At 36.3% G+C, this 24,073-nt stretch overlaps 1 pseudogene; it reads left to right on the top strand.

The window, feature by feature from the left end:
• Nucleotides 1-10,598: 10,598 nt before the first annotated feature.
• Nucleotides 10,599-12,978, top strand: LOC147361803 (T-complex protein 1 subunit zeta pseudogene; annotated as a pseudogene).
• Nucleotides 12,979-24,073: the final 11,095 nt, after the last annotated feature.

Raw genomic sequence — 24,073 nt, 5'->3', positions numbered from 1 at the left:
AGAGAGAGTGTGTGGTTTATACTCAGAAAATAAACACTCTTTTTGAGAAATAACTTCCTCACTGGCAGTGTGTTAAAGCTGGCCGTAACTTCCTTATGTGACTGGATTGCTGTGTGTGCTGTACTGTGCTGAGATTTTACCTACCTGAGATACTCTCTGCCTCTCTCTGCATAACTTTATACTGAGAATAACTTTAACACATCATACTGTGATTTACAGGAGCTCCTTCAACTGTAAAACCTGATACCCAGCCTTTTGTGAGTAACTCCTGGACTTGGCCTATTATAAGTTCATTCAATATGCCCCTGGAAATAGAATGGTAATTCTATATTACATTTTATGATGGTGTTTAATCTCACTTATTACCTCAAAGAGTCAGACTTGAGCTGTTTAGAAAATTAAGAGTTGAAAGGAGGCCTTCTTTTATTACAGCAATAATTATCACACAGCACATATTAAGGACCTGCTGAATACTACACAATTTGATACAACACTTGTTCTTTCTCCTTCCTTTTTGTAAAGTTCTTTGAGTACTGCACTATTTTGTTTTAAATAAACCTCCTTTGTAGATATAGAGCTAATCAGGTACATTTTCAGAACCAAAGATGTTTCCTGAAAAATGATATCGAATAGTTAGTACCTACCTGTACCAAATCCAGATTACATGGTCTAGTGGTTTTTATTGTGTTTTTCCATTAAATGCAAACATATCTGCTTTCACTATACAATTTGTATGAGTCTAATTTAGTTGCTGCTCAGTGTAACCAGAGACCAAGAGAACTTTGAGGACTATTTACGCTTCCTCTTTTGTTCTCCATATCCAATCAGTTATTAGTTTGCCAATGCCCTTGCCTCTATAACATGATTACCACTTTACATTCCATAAAACATTCAGTGGCTCTCCACAGTTTAGCAAATAAGCACTAAGTATATTTAAATGGTGATACAAGGCCCTTCAGGATTTGTACCTGTCACTTTCCCCGCTTTTCATCCCTTGCAGCCAACACTTGCTGATTCTTAGATGCAGTGGGTCTTAGATGCTTCCTGCCTCTTGAGTAATCCAATTCATACACCTGGAAGTCCACACTTCCATCAACACCCTTTCCTCCATGTCTGCCCTTCATCCCCTGAGATGCCTCCTGAACAGTCGGGACACAGATCAGCTGTCTTCTCCTTTGCTAGCCTTACTTGACCTACCCATGAAATACAATTGTATGTTCTTTGTAAATACTTCTCTTCTAACTTTTGTTTCACGATATTGTAATAATGTATGTACATGCATTTACCTGCATTATATATCTAAGCTTCTTAAAGACAAAAAGGTTATTCCCAAATTATGTTTCCATAAAGAAAGTGTGAGTATACCCAGTTTGTATACTCAGAAAATGAGTGATTGTATTAATTTAGAAAATGGTTATCAGAAAAATGAAGTAGGTAATGAAATAAATTGGAAGTCCCATTAAAATCAAATCTTAAATAAAAGGGGTGGTAGAAAAAAACAGTTGATTCTACAGATACCTCTTCAGTGTAATTTTACTTTCACTGCTAAGGTTTTCATTTACATTTCTTTTTAATTTTTTAAAGTAAATTAATATCAATGATACTTCAATATTAAAAAAAACTTTGGTCAATAAGTATAAAATGCTACAGTTACCATCAGTTCTATGAGAATATTATAAAGCCCATATCCTCTACAAGTGCATTATACTATATGAAGGGAAAGTTTTAAGCAAGTAAACATCCATTGAAACATCCACTTTTGAAACACCACTCACCACAGTCCATTTCCTGTTCAGAAAATACCAGTATCCAAGTTAATACAGCTGTTGAAGGAACGCATTTGAGTCAGTTCTAGGGAGGTGGATGAACCTAGAGCCTGTTATACACAATGAAGTAAGTCAGAAGGAGAAAACTTTTGTGTACTAACGAGTGCATTTGGAATCTAGAAAAACGGTACTGATGAACCTAACTGCAGGGAAGGAATAGAGATGCACACGTAGAGAACAGACTTTGGACCCAGCGGAGGAAGGAGATGGTGGGACAAACTGAGAGTAGTATTGACATATACACACTACCCTGTGTAAATAGTTGTAAGTTGCTCAGGCACAGGCAGCTCAATCTGATGCTCTCTGACAACCTGGGGAGTGGGGGTGAGGTTCAGGAAGAAGGGGACATACGTGTACTGGTTGCTGATTCTCATTATTGTATGACAGAGGCCACCACAATATCGTAAAGCAATTATCCTCCAATTAATTTTTAAGTTAATATATATTGAGTAATTATTTTGTTTTAGAGATTATGGTTGTCTCAGTTCACTTAATTCTCAAACTGGCCATATGGAATAGGCAGTCTGTTTCCATTTAGCGTATTGCTGCTGCTGCTGCTCTCGCTTTAGTCGTGTCCGACTTTGTGCGACCCCATAGACGGCAGCCCGCCAGCCTCCCTTGTCCCTGGGATTCTGCAGGCAAGAACACTGGAGTGGGTAGCCATTTCCTTCTCCAATGCATGAAAGTGAAAGTGAAGTCGCTTAGTCGTGTCCGACTCTTCGCGACCCCATGGACTGCAGCCTACCAGGCTCTTCCAACCGTGGGATTTTCCAGGCAAAAGTGCTGGAGTCCGGTGCCATCGCTTTCTCCACCATTTAGCATAGTAGGGATCTTTAAATTGGGGATGTGAAATATACTTCCCCATATCACATAGTTGGTAAATAGGACTGCATCATTTTAACTATGCAATCTATCTTAAGATCTCTTGCCTTCAAACATTATGACTCTAATATATTGCCTACATGGGCTTCCCTTGTGGCTCAGCTGGTAAAGAATCCACCTGCAATGAGCATGACCTGGGTTCAAATCCCTGGATTGGGAAGATCCCCTGGAGAATGGAAAGGCTAACCACTCCAGTATTCTGGCCTGGGAGAAGTCCATGGACTGTATAGTCATGGGGTGGCAAAGAGTCGGACACAACTGAGCGACTCTCATCCATATTGCCTACATGTGTCTTATCTTAAGGAAACTATATTATAAATCACCTTTTTATTACTTATTAGCTTATTTATTGCAGTGTTATTTTTTCATGTTAAAACTGAAGCACTTAAAGATTTCCTATATACTTTTTTTTTCCTTGGGATTATTGGAGTAAAAACATATGGATCTTCCTGTTAAGTATGTGAGCATAATTTTCATCTGACAGATAAGGTAATATATATAGCTTTATGCAACTATATGAACTTTTTGAAACATTTTCTCCATTGATCTGTATAAAATAAGTCAAACATAAAATTTTGGCATTTAAATGTCAACCAACATATACTGTATTTTTATTTCTTCCTCTTAATTACTTTCTATGGAATTTATAGCTTATTTTATGCTCATGATTTTATAAAGTTATTAATCTGTGTGTATGAGGAATGGATGTTTCTGATTCAACCCTAACATGTGAAAAGTCTTTCAAAACATTTGACTCATCATAAAACCCAAGCAATAGGAACAAGATTTGTGATTTACCTTGCTAGTTAATAGGGGCAAAAATACATTGTACTATTTTATGATTTCATATTTAATAAGTTTTTTCCCACATATATAATGAGTAAGCAAATGAAAGTTAAACAACAGTATGTGATGTCAGTTACAAAAATTTTTGGTCAACTTGGGCCTTTTTGCATGATTGAAACTGTTTATAATGTATAACTGCTAAGTCAGATGTTGTCACTTTGAGAATAAGAGACTTTGCAAGTTCTAACACATTTCTCTCTCTAAGGCTTATTATTTGAAGGATTTAATGTCATCGTGCATATACATAGATTCTAGGTTCAAAACAGATAGGTAAAGCAATGAAAAATATATTTTCTCTTACCTGAAGCTGGAAAGTAGTCTTCAGAGGACTATATCAGTCAATGTAGGATGTAATAATTTTAAAGCATCAATATCTTAGAAACGCGAAGATTTATTTCTTTCCTACACTACTATATCAGAGAAGGCAATGGCAAACCACTCCAGTACTCTTGCCTAGAAAATCCCGTGATGGAGGAGCCTGGTAGGCTGCAGTCCATGGAGTCTCTAAGAGTCGGATGCAACTGAGGGACTTCACTTTCACTTTCCACTTTCATTCAATGGAGAAGGAAATGGCAACTCACTCTAGTGTTCTTGCCTGGAGAATCCCAGGGACAGGGGAGCCTTGTGGGCTGCCACCTATGGGGTCACACAGAGTTGGACACGACTGAAGCGACTTAGCAGCAGCAGCAGCAGCAGCAGCAGCACACTACTATATGTCTGTCAATGGAATTGCCTCTTAAATGTCTCTGCCTGCAAGTACCACATGCGTGCTCTGCCTCTCAGGTTTCACTCTGCAGACCACATTACTTGATCACACCTTATGAAGATTAATGTAATTCTCCAGAATGCCTAGAATTCAAGGAGAACCAATACAGGGGTAATATCTGTCATATGTACCAAAATAGTAAGAAAGGATGCCATATTCTCAGGTTAGGCCTCTTAGGCCTGTTTTACAGTTTTGGGTATTTTCATAGATTTGTTTCCTTACATATTTTTTTGTTTTTCCTTTCTAAAATATGTATTATTATTAATAATATTATTGCATGGATAACCCAGGAATATTATAAACATTTATGGAAGATATGAATTTGATTTGATTTTTAAAGTTTTTAGAGGATTATTTACTGTACAATATGAGTTTAAAATTTAAATAATGTTTTAAGAAGAATAATTTGCTGTTAAATATTGTTTAGAAGGAAGAGATATTAGGGACTGGGAAAACTAGCTAAAAATATCCAGCAATATAAGGATGATGTCATCAGGATCATATAAGAATTCTGACAGTGGAAAGAAACAAATATAAGATAAAAGATGAAGAGAGCAAAGAGGAAATCATATTCTAGAGTCATATCTTGAGATTAAGAAAAACAAATCCAAGAAGTGTCAACTGACATATAAAACGTCAGAGTGGATGTGCAGAGCTCCATGTAACCATCATCCTCTTCCTTTGACTGTATTCTCTCTGGAACCCCAAACTTTTCTGCTTCATACTATACTCATACAAGAAAAATCTGTAGAAATATCAATTTTTTTAAAGCGGCTTCTGTGTTACATCTGATACAAGGACTTAAAAAGTAAATCCAATTCTACAAAGTCACACATTATTTAAATTAAATCAAACCACTGCCTTGCTGTTTATAATGAGGCCTGTGATAATGCATTCTGTGCAAAATGTACAATTGACTAACTTTTGTATGAGATGTCAGGTTTTGACCAGATAGAGCAGTGTCTTCACAGAGTGCATTGCTACAGAACTAGAGGCCATAGAAAAATAAAATAAATTTTCAGCTTTAAGAAGATAAATGTACCTATGAGGCTCTTAAACACACTATTTCATGTATTTTTCCTTGTCTTATTCCCTGTATAATATGAATATTATATTAATAGCTACAGGGTTCTAAATGTATCATGCAGGGTAAGGATACAAACTCTAAAGAATGAAAAATACAGGAATTAAAGAAAACAATATATTTAATTCATTTTTCTATTACAATATTGCTTTGCTCAGTTTCATTAAAACTCAAGCCATGCTTCTAGCTATAGGCCAAAGACAATATTATTTATTTAAATATGACAATATGTCATTTAAATAAAATTGTTCTGAAGATTTAATGCATACCTTGGCCTGTTTACAAGAATAAATTCTTTTTTAAGCTATAGTTGCAGGGCTGTTAGGTACAAAGTAAGTGATTTTCAAATTAAAATACATTATAATATTGCAGCATGCTATTAAGGAAGGTGATTACATATGTATCCATATTTAAGCCATTACATAAAATTTTATTTTAGAGTTCATGTCATGGATTTCAAGGATTAATACAGTTGTCAGTAACAATTGCATTTGATATTTCAGGAAATTCATCCCCCTGTGTATTTCTGTGCATACCTTTTTCATTTAAATCTCTGGAACATTAAAACAAAAATATGGTATATTTACGTAATAAGAGGTTAGTACTCAAAAGCAACTGTCAAATACTAAACACATGGAACAATTTAAGTGTACTTCAAGATTTTTACTTTCTATATGGGTATCTATCCTTCTAGCTTTGTCTACTTTCTTCAAAGTATATGGGTGAGTGCCCTGACAGTTTCTTAAAAACACAATTCTTGAAGATTTCAAATAGTTGTAAGTTGAAGTTCATGAATTCTTATAAACTATCAGAGTTACAACATCATATGAATGGCTTCTGTCAATTTTATTTCTTTTGTGCCTTGATCAGTATGGGTCAAGAATTTTTTTTTTGATATTTATCTAAAACAAATTTAAAACAGAGCTTTTTTTAAAACAGATTTCATGACCATCTTAATTTGCTTTTATACAACTTTATTAATAAAGGCATGCATTTTTAAAGTTACTAAGTATAATATTAATTTGGGGTATGAAACAGAAAACAAACCAAAACAACCCAAAAAACACCTCCTACCTAAGTCTACCTAATTTTATGTTAGAAAAATTAAATCTTCTCTTTTGTAGTACTTCAAAAGCAAACTTTTGAAGTAAGTCTTCCTCCTTCAATCTAAAGAGATAATTTAAGAGAAAATGGAATGAGAATGAAATTCAGTGATGAGTAATCTAAAGTGTAGGTGTGAAAGAATACCATTCTGAGAGAAATACTACCTTTGAGGGAGCTAGAGTGGAAATAAGACAATTTATTCAAATACACAATATCTAGGTAATTAAATCTAAAATGTATACGTTCTATATTTTTTCATCATTAAATCAAGACCATTTATTTACAGGTCCTTCAAAGTGTTTATTTTCTCTGTGTTGACTGAGAATGCAACTTTTTAAGAGAAGGGAGCAAAGGCTAAGATGTCTGAGAATTCAGGCTTTGAGGTTTTATAAGTTCAGTATACACTCAGTCATGTATGACTCTGCAACTCCATGTACTGTAGCCTGCCAGGTTCCTGTGTCCATGAAATTCTCCAGGCAAGATTACTATAGTGGGTATCCATTCCCTTCTCCAGGGGATCTTCCCAACCCAGGGATTGAACCCGGGTCTCCTCCATTGTAGGCAGATTCTTTACCATCTGAGCTGCCAGAGAAGCCCTTGGGGTTCCATAATGAAGGTTAAAACATTCAGTAGAATAGTAGGACCAGAACCCTTAGTTACAATTGAGGACAAAACGATAACCAAATAAGAAACAAGAAGATATTTCTCATTAGGTAGCTAAATCTTCCAGTGAAAGATTATAGCAGAAGATGTTATATTTGAAGAAATTATTCAGAAGACTTGTTCCTTTTTCTCTGGCAGACCAATTTCTTTGTTTCTTTTATACCTTCTTCAGTTGATTTTAAGGTTTTTACTCTGAGGTGCCTAGCATGAATACAGTGCTCTGAAAGGTTTCAGATGACACATTATACTTGATTGACACTTTCCTCAAAGTTACCTACTTATCCATGTAACTACTAGTCTCACACTTATTGGTACAAACTGGCTTCAAACTCAGAGCCATTAATGCCAAGGACGATGTTTTAAGCATCAGTCTATTGTTGGGACATCTCAGGCCCTAAGATATGCATCAAATGGAGGAACGTAGAGTCTATTCACTTTTTTTGTAGTTTAGCTTATTGAAGTATAGGGGATTCTCAGGTGGCGCTAGTGGTAAAGAATTCACCTGCCAATGCAGGTAGAAGTAAGAGACACAGGTTCAGTCCCTGAGTACAGAAGATCTCCTGGAGGAGGGCACGGCAACACACTCCAGTATTCGTGCCTGGAGAATCCAATGGACAGAGGAACCTTGGCAGGCTACAGTCCATAGCGTTGCCGAGTCAGACACAGCTGCAGCAACTTAACAGGCACATTGAAGTATAGTTGATTTACACTGTTGTGTTAATTTCTGCTTATGGCAAAGTGATTCAGTTGTATATATATTATTTTATATATATAAATATATATATATTATTTTACATAATGCATTGTCATAGGATATTGAATATCCTATGATATTAGGATAGCTAATAGCTATCCTAATAGCTCCCTGTGCTATACGGTAGGACCTTGTTGTTTATCCATACTAATATAATAGTTTGCATCTGTTTTTCCCAAATTCCTAATCCTTCCTTCTTCCCTCTCCCTCCTCCTTGGTAACCAGAAGTCTGTTCTCTGTCTATGAGTCTGCTTCTGCTTCATACGTAAGTTCTTTTGTGTCATATTTTTAGATTCCACATATAAGTATTATCATATGGTGTATGTCTTTCTCTTTCTGACTGATTTCACTTAGTGTGGTAATTTCTAGATCCAGTCACAGTACTGCAAATGGCATTATTTCATTCTCTTGTTATAGCTAAGTATATTCACCTTTGTTCCTACTTTTTCACCCAGGAAATTTTTTATTTTCTTATATTCTATGCTATTTTTAGAGTCCTTGAAGTGTCCCAGATGCTCAAGGATATCCTGTATGCTAAACTGGAGCATTCCCTTTGCATTTTATTGGATATCACCACCTCTGTTGTATACTATCATATTTTCTCACCTAGATTCTTACAGATATCATGTCCAGCACTTGTGAAAGAACAGAATCTGCCATTAGGCATCTTATCTCCCCCAGATACTGCCAACACTAAAATAAGAATCCTACCTAGAAATACCAGAGCAGACACAAGCTCCTGTAAAGCAAAGCTTGCATCTTACTAACTGGATGTCCATAGTGTCTAGATCTATTCCTCCCTATAAAACCCATGATCCTTAATACATAGTAGGTTATCAAGAAAGACAAGAGTAATCATCTAGCCATTTCCACAACATAAATATGATAGATTTGGCAACATTTCCTAATCATCTTATCTTCCTATGGAAGATTAACTTCTTATAACATTTAGAACTTGCTAATTAAATGAGTCCAAGGAATACCTTCTGACAGTTTAGAAGGTTAAACATTAGATCAGCATTTTCAAAATTGATGTTGGTTTGATACATGATAATCACTGCCAGAAATCCATTTGATAGAAGGACATAGTTGTCATTTAAAAATATTATTTGATGAAATATGTTTGTGAAGTACTCTATTATTGTGTATCTCCCTCCTGAATATTCAAAGGGAACATGAATAAAACAACAAATTTAAGATTTCCTACACCAAAAACATCTACTGACTTTTAACACAGCATTTCTAACATTTATTTGAGTATGGAAGATATTTTTGAGTCATTGTTTCATAGAATGGGTATTGGCGCATTCAGGCCAAAATGATAGTGAATATGCTTAAAAATGGCTGGTGTCAATAGAAAACATTGAATCAAAATTATACAATTTCTCCATATAACCCAGGGAAAGGTAATGATTCATATTATAATTTTCTAAAGCTTACAAATGTAACAAAAAGGCTCTCTCCATAAAAGTGAAGAATTATAAAGAACTGTGTATGTCTTGTAGAAGAAAAAAGCATAAAGAGAAATAAATGTCAAGGTACATTTAATACAGATCTTTGCCCCTATTGGTTGTTTGAAAACATACATTTCATCTGAATACTCTTTTCTAAAAAGGAGAACAATATACAAAAAAAGCAGGTGGTAAATCGACTGCCTTAGCATTTACAGGAGGATAAGGAGAATATACAGACTTTTATTAGATTTTTTTAGAGCAACACTGAAGATGGATGAAAACTGTGAAAAAAAGACTAGGGGCCAAGAAAGAACAGAAAATTATTTTGTTTTTGTCAAAAGAGTGGGATAGAAAATGGAATCAGTAGTAGATACCTGGAGAGTTAGTGAAGCTCAGGTCATGTAAAGTCTTGTTTACCATCCAGAGGTACTTGTTCTTCATTGTCAAGGTCTTGGGAAGAAACTCAGGGGTTAGTAGAAGGACTTGATGATATTGATTTGTAGAAAACTCACACTGAAAGCGTAAAACTTCAGTGAACAAAGGTAACCACTGAGACAGGAACTGTGATTTGAGTGAGCCTGAGGTATAGTTAAAGTGACCAGTTGTGAGGCTTGAGGAATAGGAGGGTAGTCTCAGATCTGGCCTAGTGACTGGAGGATAGTACTATTGATGAAGATAGAGTTAGGATGCAGAACATGTATAAGGTGAGTGGGGAATAGTGATATCCAGTAAGGTCAGGGAGAGATTTTAGTAGCTTGTTAAAAATACAGATATGACCCACCACCAGATATATGTGAATATCTAGACAGCAAGGTGAGGAATATAGGGTGCAGATACACTTTTAAGAATAACTGATGCATAAGCAGCATGTGATTGCATAGATAAAAAGTATTAGCAGAGACAGATGGTGATATTACAAAGGAACCATCACAGAGAGAAGAACCAGAGGATAAAGATATCAAGCATAGAGAAGCATTATAGAAAGTGTATTATGAAGCTACCTCAGCAAAGAGATAGTATAAGATCAATTCAGCACAGAGTCGGACACGACTGAAGCAACTTGGCAGCAGCAGCAGCAGCTGAATTTGGCAATTAGAAACTCACTGACACTTTTATAAAGAATTCTGAATTTGCAGTAAAGAAAAAGTTGTTGGTCACACTGAACTGCCTCAGGGCTTTCCATATGCTAGGACATTTATCTTCCTCTGCTGGGTCAGCTATGGGGGCTGTGAAAATCCTAAACCCCAAGGCCAAGGTGGCCTGAGCCCAAGCAGCATTGGTGGTCAATATCAGTGCAGTGCAGGGGTTCAAGGGATGTAGGACGTGCTGAGGATCTACTTGGAACCTAAGGGCACCATGAAGATGCTTGCTTCTGGTGCTGGAGACATCAAGCTACTAAAGATGGAAATGTGCTTCTTCATAAATTGCAAATTCAACACCTGACAACCTCCTTAACAGCTAAAGTAGCAACAGCCCAGGATGACAAAACTGTGGATGGTATACTGCCAGTGTCCTAATCATTAGAGAGCTCCTAAAGCACATGGCAGAAAGTGAAGAGGAACTAAAAAGCCTCTTGATGAAAGTGAAAGAGGAGAGCGAAAACGTTGGCTTAAAGCTCAACATTCAGAAAATGAGAATCATGGAATCTGGTCCCATCACTTCATGGGAAACAGATGGGGAAACAGTGGAAACAGTGTCAGACTTTTCTTGGGAGGGCTCCCAAATCACTACAGATGGTGATTGCAGCCGTGAAATTAAAAGATGCTTACTCCTTGAAAGGAAAGTTATGACCAACCTAGATAGCATATTCAAAAGCAGAGACATTACTTTGCCAACACAGGTCAGTCTAGTCAAGACTATGGTTTTTCCAGTGGTCATGTATGGATGTGAGACTTGGCCTGTGAAGAAAGCTGAAAACCAAAGAATTGATGCTTTTGAACTGTGGTGCTGGAGAAGACTCTCGAGTGTCCCTTGGACTGCAAGGAGATCCAACCAGTCCATCCTAAAGGACATCAGTCCTGGGTGTTCATTGGAAGGAATGATGCTAAAGCTGAAACTCCAATACTTTGGCCACCTCATGCGAAGAGTTGCCTCATTGGAAAAGACTCTGATGCTGGGAGGGATTAGGGACAGGAGGAGAAGGGGATGACAGAGGATGAGATGGCTGGATGGCATCACCGACTCGATGGACATGAGTTTGAGTGAACTCTGGGAGTTGGTGATGGACAGGGAGGCTTGGCTTGCTGCAATTCATGGGGTCACAAAGAGTCGGACACGACTGAGTAACTGAACTGAACTGAACTGAAAGCACATGGCTGTCTACATGTTTGAAGACCTTCATCCCAGAATAATTACAAAAGTATTTGAAGCTTCAAAGGAAATGCACTTCAGTTTTTGGAACAAAGTAAACAAAGAGATGGACAAGGAAACACTTATAGATAGATGTGCCCTGAATATCTCTATGAACTAAAATTCATGCTGAACTTGCTGATATCTTAACAGAGGCTACAGTGAACTCTATTTTGGGCATAAAAAGAAAAGATGAACCTATTGACCTCATCATGGTTGAGATCATGGGGATGAAACATAAACCTGAAACCAATCCAGGCTTAATCAGAGGTCTTGTTTTGGACTATGGGGCACAGCATCCTGATATGAAAAAGATAGTAAAAGAGGTGTACATCCTCAGATACAATGTGGTGTTATTAGAATATGATAAAAAAGAGGTGCATTCTGTTTTGTTTTGCTTTGTTTTTTTAAACAAGAGTAGAGAGGAGAAGGAGTAACTAGTAAGAGCTAAAACAAAATTCACTGAAGACAGAGTCAAAAAATAATAGACCCGAAAAAGAAAGTCTGTAGTGATTCGTATAAAGAATTTGCTGTTCTTCGTTGAAAGGAAATTGTTACCATTTTCTTAGATGCTTTTGAAAAGAGGCAGACTAGATCTGAGAAGAGCTAAAAGGAGAAATATGGAAAGGCTGACTCTTGCTTATGGTGGGCTAGCCCTAAATTTTCTTGGTGGTCCAAATCCTGATTGTTTGGGATGTGCAGGACTTGTCTATGAATATCCATCAGAAGAAAAGAAGTTCACCTTTGATGAGAAATTAAACAGTCATTGTCCTCTCACATTATTGATCAAAGGACCAAATACGCACACACTGACTCAAATCAAAGGTGCAATCATAAATGGCTTGAGTGCTAATAAAAATGCTATTGATGATGTCTTTGTAATCCCAGGCCTGGTGGAGTGGATAAGGCAATGGCAGAAGTCTTGATTAAATACAAGCCCAGTATAAAAGTCAGGACCCAACTTGGAATGCATTTACTGATGCCTTGCTCATTATCCCCAAATTCTTGTTCAGCATTCTGGTTTTAAACCTTTGGAAACATTAGTTAAAATTCAAGCAGAACATTCGGAATCAGGTCTACTTGTGGATGTGGACTTGAACACAGGTGAGCCAGTGGTAGCAGAAGAAGTAGACATATGGGATAGCTATTTTGTGTAGAAACAGCTTCTTCACTTCTGCACTGTTATTGCCACCAACATTCTCCTGATTAATGAGATCATGAGAGGTGAAACGAATTCTCTAAAACACTGATCTGAAGCTTCCCTTGTATCATGTGAATCGTGAGGACTCTACAGAACGATCTAAGAATATAGCTACAGAATTTTTGTTCAAGCTTCAAAGAATTTTCAAAGTATTTTATTTTCTTTTTACATATAAAAAAGGTGAGAACTCTGGTACTTATTCAGATTCTGAAGTTCTAAAATTATAATCACAGTATTTTTGAAATTGCCCTGCAGTGCACACACATACAGGGCCATAAATTACCAAAAAAACAGGATGTTTTGCTTTAGCTTCCCTAATAGAAACATACATGTTAGATAAGCATATGTTATCTACCTTGTTATTAAATTTTCCTTGAAAAACACAAAGAAAAAGAAAAGAAAACTTAAGTTGCCATAAATTTAGATGTTCCAGATAAGTACTTTTTCTAGAAATTCTCTTGTTGAGCTTTCTCTGGAATTAACTAAAATTTAGTTTCAGATAAGGGGGAAGTTAACAATAAATTTTTGATTTATCTCTGTCATTTTGGTGGACAAAATTGAAACTATTATGCAAAATTAGAAATATTAAGTTGGACCATAAAGAAAGCTGAGAGCCAAAGAATTGATGCTTTTGAATTGTGGTGTTGGAGAAGTCTCTTGAGAGTCCCTTGGACTGCAAGGAGATCCAACCAGTCCATCCTAAAGAAAATCAATCCTGAATATTCGTTGGAAGGGCTGATACTAAAGCTGAAGCTCTAATACTTTGGCCACTTGATGCAAAGAACTGACTTATTGGAAAAGACCCTTATGCTGGGAAAGTTTCCTGAAACTTTCCGACCGGAGGAGGAGGAGGCAATCAGAGATAAGATGGTTAGATAACATCACTGACTCAGTGAACATAAGTTTGAGAGACAGTGGGAGACAGTGAAGGACCCTGAGGCCTGGCATGCTGCAGTCCATGGGGTTGCAAAGAATTGGATGTGACAGCTACAACTACAACAACAATTTAGAAGAAAATTATCATAGGAAACTTCTTGTCTGGTCTTTTATTTACAGATTAGAAAACTGATGGATGGTGATATGGAAGAAATGGAAAACACACCTCATAGTCCTTCTTAATTAATAATTTAATATAGTTTGAGACAGTCAATCATCTAGCATTAAAATGGATAAGAAATCTGTGTTTAACTGACACAAAGAGATTTGCCTCAACTCTGTAATAAAAATTGAATTTAGTCATGACAGTTTTGGTTGACATTTGCCAAGATGTCATCAAGTAGGTGATTGAACTTACTTTTTTTCATGCTTGAATGTCATGGTGATGGTGTAAGTTGCACAAGGTATAATAAAACTTAGAGATTAGAACTGTTGATTCTGAATTTTTGTTTCTTCCAACCACATGATATCAAAACAAATTAAAAAATGGAAAAATTCCTACTAGTGACTTGTAATAAATCTGGGCTTTATTTTTCTATATTTCTATACAGAGTGTTTTTTATTTAGTGGAAATAAGAAATAATAATTAAAAAAGAAAATAGAGAGTCTTTCCCTGGAGTAGCCAAAAAGAGCAATTCACTGGTGACCACTCTCAATTGCTTTGGTACAATAAAGGATATTGATTCATGGGTGTTGCACAAAGAGTGAGGACTTTCAGCCCTAACGTGCCTAGAAAAGTAAATGATATAAGGGGAATAAGTTCAGGAGTAAAATGTGATCAGGGAAAATGCTAATATAATATTCAGTGGTGCAAAACTTCAGACCTGTTGCAGTATTCAAAATGTAGCATGATTTTTTTTTAATGCATGATAGATACATAAAGCAGAACAGTAAGCCAAAAACAAAGGGAGAAAATGGATCCAAAATCAGCAGACCAAAAATAGAAGGGGATTGCAGTTATGGGAACTGAGAATGAAGACAGAAGCTGAGCTGAACAAGACTGACAGCAAAAGGATAATGAGAGGTGAAAGAGTTGAGAGGCAGTGCAGAGGGAGAGCTACAAGCTAACCCGACAGAAAGGAGGAAGCTGACCGCAGGCTAATCAAAAAGTCGCAGCTGTATGAGAACAGGAAGGAGCATCAGTAAATCACATAAAAGGCAAAGGGGAAACCACCCGTTGGAAACACTGGTTGATGTGCGAGAAGGAAATGTTGGACTTGTAAAAACAGTATTGTGTTTATTAAAGGGATGGCTGCATCAATATATTAAACTTGATGTCAAATTTCAATAAAAGGCACATTTGGAATTTATACTTATGAACGTATATGGCATTTATCTTTGTACATCTGCAAGATTTTGTTGTGTTTTCAAAGCTCTACTAAAGGAACCCATAAGTTTCAAGGTGGTCAGATGGGGAATTTGAAATGTGTGAGCCTGTAAAATGATTAGGTACAGTAGAGAATGAACACTTAATCAGTTAAATTTCCCAAAAGTAAAATACTTTTGACAGAGCTAGTAAATTAAATCTGAACCCAAGGGGGTCAGTTAAATTAGATTAGTCTGCTTCTGGTTCATACTGGGGGTGAGAGAAGGTTATAGATGACACTTCTGAACCTTAAATGATTCCAATTTATTTGAAGGGCTTGACTACTTTCTCCTTGTGATACTCTTTCTTTTCCTGGCTTGTATCATGCTGTCTCTATCAGCTGTTTTTTGTTATTGTTTTTTTTTTTTTAACTCCTGCCCACTCTTACCTCCATCTCACTCTCTAAATATGGAGGTATTTTCAACTCACTTTCTTTATACTCTCTGCCCTTCAAGTTCATATTCTTTTAGGAATACAATTCTTAATCTGGGGAAATAACTCCAAACTGTGTCACTAGCTGTGAACTTCCCCTAGATTCTCCCACTGAGTCGTGGGAAATTTCACTTTTCTATGTTGCTGTTTTGGCAATAAGATAGTTGATTCTGAACTTTTTCTCTTTCATATTTTTTTTCTATTTATTCTGTTTCCTATTTTTACTCTTTTTGTTTCTCCTTCTGTTAATGATGCTAGTATCATCTCAGCTGCCCAGGTAGCCTGAAACCCTGGAAACCTTCACCTTACCCCTCACAAATCATGAGTTATAAGCCCTTTCAATTCTTCCAAGTAATGCCACATATGATTCATTCATGTGTTCATTTAGCAAAACTTAATCTACTATTTCTTAGGTAATTTTTATAACTGTCAAACACCTGGTATATTGTTGCAAATGTCCCATCCACATTCCTTACCTCATAAATTTTCTAATGACGAAAAAGAATACAATATAACAGTTTAAGTAGTATGTGTTTCTCTTGGATGACATTTGAAAGTAAATACATTTCTTTCCTCAAGCTCAGTAAAAGGCCACTCATTTCAAAATGCTGTTTATAGTCAATTCTGATTAAAAATAAGTTTTTTCCTAGCGTTGCAATCCATTGTTTCTTAAATGTACTGAATGACATCATTTTAAAATATTCTATCATCAAATATGACCAAACACTTGGAGTAAGGACTCCTGAAATGCCCTGTATAGCAAAGCTGAGTTTGAAAGTCTATCTTACTCTCCAAACATCCCTAAAATGTGATTTTTACAGAATTCTTTTAAAAACAGGTTTGCATGACACAGAGCTCCTAGTCAAGTATGCTTTTTTTTTTAATATCACTTGGCATTTTTTTTTCACTTTCTCCTCAGTAAAGTAGAAAATAATAAGAGTGGAAAAAAGCAAAATAATGCTTTCAACCTCACAGGAAAACATTCTGAGTCATGTTTTAGACTAAACAATCAGTATTTCCTCTAGCACGTCTGTGTGAGCATTTTTGAACCTATAAATTTGTATTTCTAACTGCTACCTTTCCTCCTGGAAGTTCTTTCCGCTCACATATTTTGTGGACATAGAAAAGGTACACAGTAGTCTAATATGGTTCTGCCCTTCCCATACTTCTGTTTCAACTAAAACCCCTCATTTGAATCTGTTTCAACTAACCTTCTGTTTCAACTAAAACCCCTCATATCATGAGAGCCTCCTGATGTTTTCTTATGCTCTGCTTTTCCAATCCAATCCTGTATTAGCTCTGGATTTATCATATTATAAAAGTAAATTATTTCACATTTATTTAGAATACACAATAAATGATCTAAATGACTGCCTAGATGCCATTACATTTTTTAACCATCAAGAACATTCTAGACACATACTACAATTAATTGTAACAAATATTTACCAGAAAATGGAGATACTGAAGGGAGATTTCATTAAATATATTGACAAAGGGACAATATTTTTCTATATTATTTTTTACTAGTCAACTTGAAAAGACTATATGTAATTACTTATGTTTATTTCAATGCTCCAAAACAATTTAACTATTTATTGGCACATCGATAATAATTTCCTATTGACATTTCAGGTGAAAACACAAGTGAATTCAAAGATTAAGGAAGATTACACTGTTAGCATAATTCAGTTCTCTTCTATCACCAAGTATTAGTGTCTCTGATTTATAGCATCTCTTGTTTTTCATGTAGTAAATCATTTTCCCTCCCCCCTTCCTTCCTTCCTTTCTTTCTTTTTTCCTCCTGTCTCACTCTGTCTATCTTTGTCTCTCTCTCATCACATGTAAACACACACACACATGCACACACACACACACACACACGTACACACACACACAGCCCTGTCACAGAGAGGAATTACTTTTTATTTGTCTGACCAGATTGGTACCTGTTGTAAAACATATGCTATATTTGTTAATTAGACTCATGGGATTAAATTAATTTACCCCAAATCAAGACTGACTAACAATTCTAAGTGCAGACAACCACTATGCCCATTCTTTTATGAGATCTACAGATATAGCCTCTGATTAACAACAACAACAAAATTTATGCCTTTTTGTTTCTCACTTTAGGACAAATTTTGATTCTAAAGTTAACATGCAGGATGCTCAATTCAGGAAGAAACACTACTCATGTAGAGGAAACATTTCAGTTATTATCTCCCTCTCCTTGTCCTTGCTCCTGCTCTATCGTGCCTGATTCTTTGCTAACCTTTGGACTGTAACCATCAGGCATCTCTGTCCATGGTATTTTTCAAGCAAGAATACTGGAGTGGGTTGCCATTTCCTTCTCCAGGGGATATTCCCAGCTCAGAAATCAAACCTGCATCTCCAGAGTCTCCTGCATTGCAGGCAGATTCTTTCCCTGCTGAGCTATTAGGGAAGCCATCTCCCTCTCATACTTTAATAATTACACAGATTAGGTTACATTTTCTGCCTAACCATGACCCCATTAATACATAAATTCCACATTTATTTTCAATAGTCAGTGATTTAAGAGCAAATAAATCCTGTTGGTAATATTTTATATAATATTAGAAAATACCAAAAAAGTTATGCAGCTTCAGTACCTTTCACCAGCACAGCGTTATTGAAAAGGTTTGAATCTGAGAGCAATTAGGAGGGTCCTACTCACTCCCACTTGTCACAGTCCCATCACTCCACACGGGATGAAGCATGGCTGCTTCCCACTTATAAGTTAATTCTGAAGTCCAATCCACTTGAGACCCCTTAAAAAAGAGAGAGAGATTGTCTCTTTTCCAAAGCTACTGCTCCCATTTGTGCTCAGAATATGAATTGACGCTTTGTACTGAAAAGTCCATGCTGTGCCTTCTTCATTCCCATGGACCTGAAAGCTCACTTAACTCTCACTTATTTTAAAATGACCACTATTTTTTTTTCTTTTTGGTTGAGAGTAAAACAGAATGTTCATGACTAGTATCTAAGTCTTCCACATGGCTTTTATGGATATCCACTGGTACTTAATGGCTATTCACTAGTACTGAAGAGGTAAAAGAAATGAGTTCTTAGCAGTTTAAAAATACAATTAAAGAAGAATGTATTTATGTCTACAACTTCACTTCTTATATAATCATAAAATTTTAGTGCTTGGAAAGAATATTAGCTAATTTCTTCTTTCAGTAGCACAGAAATTGAGGCCCATAATAGAAAACCAAATTACTCAGTTGATGATTATGTTTGATTCATGCTCATATCATAAGCCATGTCTTCTTCTCAATGACTAGAGAAGACTCATTAAATAGTCTTTTCTTCAATACTTATGGTGCAGGCCGTAGGTAGTGGAGTAAAATACAACAAAGCAGACTAATGACTCCTTTCCCTTCATTGAAAGAAATGGCCTTCCCTGCTGCTGCTGCTAAGTTGCTTCAGTCGTGTCCGACTCTGTGCGACCCCATAGACGGCAGCCCACCAGTCTCCCCCGTCCCTGGGATTCTCCAGGCAAGAACACTGGAGTGGGTTGCCATTTCCTTCTCCAATGCATGAAAGTGAAAAGTGAAAGTGAAGTCGCTCAGTCGTGTCCAACTCTTCGAGACCCCATGGACTGCAGCCCACCAGGCTCCTCCATCCATGGGGTTTTCCAGGCAAGAGTACTGGAGTGGGGTGCCATCACCTTCTCCGATGGCCCTAGATACTGACAAACACTTTGGTTCAGTCCTAACTGTCTTCTACACTTCCCAGTCTCATTGTCAAAGCTGAAAGTGCTTTATCATTGCTCTTCCTCTCTAATATTTTAAATTTAAATCTATTTTAATTTAAATATAAATAATATATTTATAAGTAGAAACATGTGTATGTACATATAGAATGGATAAACTTAATTGTAATGTGTTTGCCTCACAGAAGTCAGAATTTTTTAATGAATGTTTTTTGTAAAGAAAATTTATTTAGACATATCATGTCTAATTATTTTGTTAAAATTTCACTTTAGTATGACTGCTCAATAAGTAATATTCATAATTTAAATAGCTTAAGTGTATAACATATATAATGAATTAAATTATAACTAATTTAATACTTTTTATTATAAATCTCCATCCTTTGTCCAGAGTGCTTTCTCACTCTGTACATGTTTAATGTTAAATACAGAATGGAGATTCTAGCTTATTCTTTTATTTAAGATCACTGAGAGCTTATAGTCAATTAACTTTCACTAATGTTGAATGTCTCAATAAATCTATATATTTCCAATAAGATGAACTGATATTGTAAAGATATCCTCAAAAGGATCAAGAAGAGAAGAACAGTTTGTCACTAAATGATCTATCTAAGGATAAAATCTTGGCCTTCTTCCCTGTAGCGTTAGTTCTCTCTGGTTAATTTAGTTGGCTTGTAGTAAATGACTTGAAGGCTGACCTAACGTCTAGATATTGCTCTGTGAAATGTTCTGTATTTTGTGTCTTCTATTTACTTTTGAGGAGTCGATATTTCTCTACTCAACTGAAAACCTAGTTTTGTATTCCCTTGTTACTTTCCTTAGCAGAGTTAACACTATATTATTATTTTTTTTTAACGGTAATAGTTGACTGCTGCCCTGCAGCCCCTAACCACTTCAATTCCCCTTGGTTTTCAAACAAAAAGATTGGAAATGCACATAACTTCAACTTTCACAAATTCACTGAACCTGAAAAGCTAAGAAAACCTTGTTAAATGCTGGAGCAGCACACAAGAAAAAGTCTAACGCAGTTGAGGAATATAACGGAATTAATGATCTCACTGCATGAAGAAACGAAATCAAAGCGGAAGAACAAAGAGGATATTTAAACAGAGTGTAAAGTGGATATAAATGTGTTTTAAGTATATTAATTAATACAGAGTACCAACCTCTAGCTTTAAAATATCTACATTTGCATTTATAAATAAGAATGCTTACTTTTTTATTAATTGCTTAAACTAAGGAATGTGTTAGACTAAGCTCTGCTTTTCCAATATTTTTTTTCTCTTTTTCAATATTATTACCATTATTTTGGATTTGATCATTTATTTCCAAATAGTTCATATACTTTATTCGCTTTTTGAAATTTTCACAATTAAGTGGGACTTCACAAACTGTTTGAATGAGAAAGAATACAGCATATAATTCTTTTCTTCAGTAAAATATGTTAAACTTAGAAGACTGGAAGCTGCACTATGAAGCGAATCCTAAAATGCACAAACATTTGAAATTGGTTGAAGGCCAAGGAAATACTTTATTTAGAATTTCCTTTACATTATATGCAATTATTTTATTAAATGTAGTTGTTTTTTTTTTTAAGTGTCACATTTTCTCTTATATACTATGACTTTGTGCCCTAACACCAAAACCTAAGTTCTTTAAGTGGAAGATTAATGCTTGTTAAATTTCACTTGGTTGCTGAAACTTGGTGAAAATAGAAAATGCTTGGTTTCTATTTCTTGTTCTGAAGCATTTGGCATGGTGCTTTATTAATATTATCATGGTGCATAGATTGAGAAAAGAAAGAGAAATAGAACAAAAAGAAGGAAGAGAGAAACTCAGGTTATTTAGATTATTATATGAAAGTATAGTGAAAACAGGTGGGCAATGATACTTAAATTAGGACAGGAACCATAGAAATGTTTGAGATGGTCAGGACAATGCAAGGAAATATCTTATTTCTAGGGTGGCATCTTTCTAGTGTCAAGAGAGACTAGAAATATGTAGATTCTGTTACTTTAGAAACAAAATTATCAATTAAGAACTCAGTTGTTGTTCTTCAGTTGCTCATTTGTGTCTGACTCAGCGACTCCATGGACTGCAGCATGAAAGGCTTCCCTGTCCTTCACTCTCTCATAATTTGCTCAAATTCATGTCCATTGGGTCAGTGATGCTATCTAAGCACCTCATCCTCTGTTGTCCGCTTCTCCTTCTGCTCTCAATCTTTCCTAGAATCAGGGTCTTTTCCAGTGAGTCACTTTTCATATCAGATAGCCAAAGTATTGAAGCTTCAGCTTCAGCATCAATATTTCCAATAATATTCAGGATTGATTTCATTTCATTTCAGTTCAGTTCAGTCTCTCAGTCATGTTTGATTCTTTGCAACCCCATGAACTGCAGCACACCAGGCCCCCCTGTCCATCACCAACTCCCAGAGTTAACTAAAACTCAAGTCCATTGAGTCAGTGATGCCATCCAATCATCTCATCCTCTGTCATCCCCTTCTCCTCCTGCCTTTAATCTTTCCCAGCTTCAGGGTCTTTTCAAATGAGTCAGCTCTTCACATTAGGTGGCCAAAAAGTATTGGAAGTTCGGCTTCAGCATCAATCCTTCCAATGAACACTCAGGACTGATTTCCTTTAGGATGGACTGGTTGGATCTCCTGGCAGTCCAAGGGACTCTCAAATGTATTCACCAACACCACAGTTCAAAACATCAATTCTTCAGTGCTCAGCTTTCTTTATGATCCAACTTTCACATCCATACATGACTACTGGAAAAACCATAGTTGACTAGTTGGACTTTTGTTGGCAAAGTAATATCTCTGGTTTTTAAAACGCTGTCTAGGTTGGTCATAACTTTTCTTCCAAGGAGTAAGTGTCTTTTAATTTCATGGCTGCAGTCACCATCTGCAGTGATTTTAGAACCCCCAAATATAAAGTTTGTCAAATTTCCACCATTTCCCAACTTACTTGCCATAAGTGATGGGACCAGATGCCATGATCTTAGTTTTCTGAATGTTGGGCTTTAAGCCAACTTTTTCACTCTCCTCTTTTACATTCATCAAGAGGCTCTTTAGTTCTTATTCACCTTCTATCCATAAGGGTGGTGTCATCTGCATACCTGAGGTTATTGATATTTCTCCCAGCAATCTTGATTCCAGCTTGTGCTTCTTCCAGCCCAGCGTTTCTCATGATGTACTCTGCATATAAGTTAAATAAGCAGGGTGACAATATACAGCCTTGACGTACTTCTTTTCCTATTTGGAACCAGTCTGTTGTTCCATGTCCAGTTCTAACTGTTGTTTCCTGAACTGCATACACATTTCTCAAGAGGCAGGTCAAGTGGTCTGGTATCCCCATCTCTTTAAGAATTTTCCACAATTTGTGGTGATCTACACAGCCAAAGGCTTGGCATAGTCAATACAGCAGAAGTTGATGTTTCTCTGGAACTCTCTTGTTTTGTGATAATCCAACAGATGTTGGCAATTTAATCTCTGGTTCCTCTGCCTTTACTAGATCCAGGTTGAACATCTTGAATTTCACAGTTCATGTATTGCTGAAGCCTGGCTTGGAGAATTTTGAGGATTACTTTGCTAGCGTGTGAGATGAGTGCAATTGTGCGGTAGTTTGAGCATTCTTTGGCATTGCCTTTCTTAGGGATTGGATTGAAACCTGACCTTTTCCAGTCCTGTTGCCACTGCTGAGTTTTCCAAATATGCTGGCATATTGAGTGCAGCACTTTCACGGCATCATCTTTTAGGATTTGAAATAGCACAACTGAAATTCCATCACTACCACTAGCTTTGTTCATAATGATGCTTCCCATGGCTCACTTGACTTCACATTCCAGGATGTCTGGCTCTAGGTCAGTGATCACACCATCGTGATTATCTGGGTCGTGAAGATCTTTTTTGTACAGTTTTCTGTGTATTCTTGCCACCTCTTAATATCTTCTGTTTATGTTAGGTCCATACTATTTCTGTTCTTTATTGAGCCCATCTTTGCATAAAATGTTCCCTTGGTATCTATAACTTTCTTGAAGAGATCTTTAGTCTTTCCCATTCTGTTTTCCTCTATTTCTTTGTGCTGATCACTGAGGAAGGCTTTCTTATGTCTCCTTGCTATTCTTTGGAACTCTGCATTCAAATGGGTATATCTTTCCTTTTCTCCTTTGCTTTTTGCTTCTCTTCTTTTCACAGTTATTTGTAAGGCCTCCTCAGACAGCCATTTTGCTTTTTTGCCTTTCTTTTTCTTGGGGATGATCTTGCTCCGTGTCTCCTGTACAATGTCATGAACCTCCATCCATAGTTCATCACACATTCTGTCTATCAAATCTAACCCCTGAATCTATTTCTCACTTTCACTGTATAATCATAAGGGATTTGATTTAGGTCATACCTGAATGGTCTAGTGGTTTTCCCTACTTTCTTCAAGTCTGAATTTGGTAATAAGGAGTTCATGATCTGAGCTATAGTCAGCTCTCGGTCTTGTTTTTCTGACTGTATAGAACTTCTCCATCTTTGGCTACAAAGCATATAATCAATCTGATTTTGGTATTTACCATCTGGCGATGTCCTTTTTTAGTCTTCTCATGTGTTGTTGGAAGAGGGTGTTTGCTATGACCAGTGAGTTCTCTTGGCAAAACTCTGTTAGCCTTTGCCGTGTTTCACTC

This window comes from Bos grunniens, chromosome 12 (assembly GCF_055505025.1).
Source record: "Bos grunniens cultivar Pamir isolate PY7600 chromosome 12, Bosgru_T2T1.0, whole genome shotgun sequence".
Classification (NCBI taxonomy): domain Eukaryota; kingdom Metazoa; phylum Chordata; class Mammalia; order Artiodactyla; family Bovidae; genus Bos; species Bos grunniens.
This window is presented reverse-complemented; position numbering and strand designations above follow the sequence as displayed.